Source organism: Apis dorsata, unplaced genomic scaffold (assembly GCF_000469605.1).
Source record: "Apis dorsata unplaced genomic scaffold, Apis dorsata 1.3 scaffold_270, whole genome shotgun sequence".
NCBI classification, from domain to species: Eukaryota; Metazoa; Arthropoda; class Insecta; order Hymenoptera; family Apidae; genus Apis; species Apis dorsata.
Genome location: NW_006263548.1, coordinates 92,677 through 96,744, shown reverse-complemented (window position 1 = coordinate 96,744; position 4,068 = coordinate 92,677).

Sequence of the window (4,068 nt, the reverse complement as noted above, 5' to 3'; positions counted from 1 at the left end):
CTGCACGCGGAGGGACGAGCCGCGGTCGCCGTGCGCCAGGGGCCAGGCGAACGGCGAACAATCCTCGAATCTTATCCTCGCCTCAAGATTTTTCGTTCGTTCCTTTTTCCCCTTCTTTTCTTCCAAAGAAACGAGAGAATTTCGAGGCCCTCGTGGTCGAAGTTTAAGAATATTATTTGTAAGTTAAAAAATATTTTTTTCTGTTTCGAATTTCTATATTCAGATGACGCTTATTCGATTACGAAGGATCTTTGTAGATATTTGGAAAAATATTCCATAGGATGTAACGATATTTTCGAAGGAAGAATATAATCTATAATGCTTGATATTAATAAAATTAAAATTCTCAATTCCTCGAACTCTGTTCAACGATTTATGCATTATATATAAATAGAATTAAAAATTTACGAATATATGGTATATTTTATATTTATCTTTTAAACGAGGTATCGATAGTTCGAGGGATTCTCTTCTCGATCGATCGTTTCGAAGGAACCAAGTTTCTTTTCTCTGTTCCTCTCGAATTTCCTCCGTTCGAACGAGGAATTATTATTCCAAAAACGACAACAAAACAATAATCGATCTAATTAGGCTCGAAAAATAAACGACACGTTTGTCGTTCGATTCAACTCGAACGGATCCAATTATCTCGTATTGCTAATACGCGATCGAAAATCCCCGCGAAATTTAAAATTCTCGATCATTCGAAATTTGTTTCCCGCTCGATAATATACAATATGTACAGGAAATTATTATTAACCGTTCGAATTATACGGAAAGGGTGTTGCTAATATCAATATCAAGGACGTACTACGCGTAACCGATTATTCGATTATTAATCAACTTACATCGTTCCTACAACTTTCTATCCTCCCTCTCTCCCTCTCTCTCTCTCTCTTTCTCTCTCCCCTCTATATATCTCCAAATTTGTTCGATACGTCTACAGGGTTAAGGATTAACGATTATTAAGAAGGATGTCGCTAGTTGTACCGAGTGCAACACGCGTAACCGGTTATCCGCGAAATTTTTCACCGCTCCTTATACGAACATTTGACATTCCATCGCTGCCCTCGCGTGCCGCTCGGTTGTACGGTTTCACCCGCTTACATTACCCCAGTAGTCCGCCCGGGCCGGGCAACCGTTCCGACTCGTAGAAATCGGTTGAAACAGAATCATTATTACGCAAAAATTATTATTTAAAATTATTATTAAAATTAAAATTATTATTACGAAAATTATTATTTTGCTGTCCCTCGAATCAGAGACATAGAGTATAAATTCTTCTCGGAGATTTGATTTCGAAAGGGTGGATCGAGATAAAAAAATTTTGGAAACAACGATTCTGATTAAATTCGATTAAATATCTCTCGCGATTCTTGATAAATTCAATCAAGGGGGGTTGGAAGAAAAGAGAGAGAATTAGAATTAAACTTGATGCTAAACACGAAGGAAACGTTGAACGTCACGTTGAATAATAAGATCGATGGAACATGGTCTAATCCTAGAGATTACCTAATGTAATACCCCTCGTCCAACCTATCGAAAGCTCGCTCGGTCGAGATTAAATTGACCGATCGAGCAGCTCTCTCCTTTCTTTTCTCGTGCGTGCGTATTACACATATACGTACACACACGCGCGCGCGCGCGCGCACGCATATCGTCTATAAATACACGCGTGAATCGAAATAAAAACGGTGTATATCGCACACGCCAATAACCACCACCCTGGGCAATCTGGGTTAAACGACTTTCCCTGTTTCGAATGAATATATGAGAAATATGTATGCAACGAACGAAAACGTGTGCATTCAACGCGTCACTTCATAAATGGGGCAACGGTCTGCAAACGGGGGCAGGAATGGCACCGAATTTGCGATAGAGAGGGGGGAGGGGGGTGGAGGAGGGAGGAAACGTACGATTGAAAATAATAATCGTTATCACGATCGAATACCAGTTTGGAAACCACTGGAATCGATTGAATAACGTCAATTTTCTGTCATTCGATCCAATGTCTTCTTATTCGAATTTTCGAATTTTCGAAAATTATTTTATTGAAAGGTGAGAAATATTCGTGGATTTTTTTTTTCTTCAAGGGAAGAGCAAAATAAGCAGAATAATACCAGTTTGGAAACCACTGGAATCGATTAAATAACGTCAATTTTCTATCATTCGATCCTCTTATTTTCGAATTTTCGAATTTTCGAAAATTGTTTTATTGAAAGGTAGAAAGGTGAGAAATATTCGTGGATTTTTTTTTTTCAAGGGAAGAGCAGAATAACAGAGTTTTTCACTCGCTCACGAAACAGGATAATGGAAGATGCCGCGGAAGAGTTTATCCGTAGGTGGATCGGGTGCCGAAATTCGTCCCGACATATTCGGGAGGAGATTTCGCGCTTCCTTCTCGCGGAATCCAATTCAAGGAATTGAAGGAGCGAGGACTCGATCGAAGATCTCTTGGAAGATGTTTAATTCGCTGTTTTTTTAAACGTATAATTTATAAATGCTTTTGAATTTTTTCTTTCAGAAATACAATTCTGAATTGAAGGAGAGAGGACTCGAGATTTGAAAGATCGAAAGTTGCTTAATCTATTGTGCTATTTTTAAAATATTTTTAAGGAATTTATAAATACTTTCGAATTTTTTCTTCCATGCTTTTCACGAATATAATTGTAGGAATTGAAGGAGAGAGGGCTCGATCGAAGATCTCTTGGAAGATGCTTAATTCTTATGCTATTTTTAAATATATTATATTTTATATAACTATATATTTTTAAATAATTTAAAATACTAAATACTTTCCAATTTCTTCCTTCAGAAATACAATTCCAGGAACTGAAAGATTCGAGGACTCGAGATTTGATAGATCTCTTGGAAGATGCTTAATCATTATGCTATTTTTAAATATTTTATATTTTATATAACTGTATATTTTTAAATAATTTATAAATACTTTCGAATTTCTTCTTCCATGCTTTTCACAAATCCAATTCCAGCAATTGAAGGATTCGAGAACTCGAGATTTGGAAGGTGCTTAATCCTTATACTATTTTTTTAAATGTACAATTTATAAATACTTTCGAATTTCTTCTTCTACGCTTTTCACGAATCCAATTCCAGGAATTGAAGGATTCGAGAACTCGAGATTTGGAAGATTTCTTTAAAAATACTTAATCCTTATGCTATTTTTAAATATACTATATTTTTAAATACTATATTTTATACTATGTAACTATATATTTTTAAATAATTTATAAATATTTTTGAATTTCTTCTTTCACGCTTTTCTTCTTTTCGCAAATAAAATAAATTTTCACTCATTCCAGGAATTGAAGGAACGAGAAAGATCGATCGAAGATCTCTTGGAAGATGCTTAATTCTTACGCTATTTTTTTAAATATATAATTTATAAATACTTTCGAATTTCTTCTTTCAGAAATACAATTCCAGAAATTAAAGGAGGACTCAAGATTTGAAAAATCTCTTGAAAGATGCTTAATTTTTTTAAATGTACAATTTATAAATACTTTCGAATTTCTTCTTTCAGAAATACAATTCCAGGAATTAAAGGAGGCCTCAAGATTTGAAAAATCTCTTGGAAGATGGTTAATTCGCTATTTTTTTAAATATATAATTTATAAATACTTTCGAATTTCTTTTTCCACAAATATTCCAGGAATTGAAGAAGCAAGGACTCGAGATTTGGAAGATGCTTAATCCTTATACTACTTTTCTAAATGTACAATTTATAAATACTTTCTAATTTCTTCCTCCACGCTCCTCACAAATCCAATTCCACTTCTCCAGAATAGAATGAAAGAGAGACTCGAGATCGAGGATCTCTTGCAAGATGCTTAATCCTTATATTACTTTCCTTTAAATATACAATTTATTACAAATACTTTCTCCTCCTCCTCCTCCTCCTCCCCGGAATCGAGAGACGACAAACGAATCAATCAATCCCGAATATCCTCCAACCTCTTCCCTTCTCCAATTTCGAATTTTTCCACGGTAAAACCCACCTTTTCCACCTTATCGCGAACGTTGAAGCCAATAAAGCATCCTGCCAGG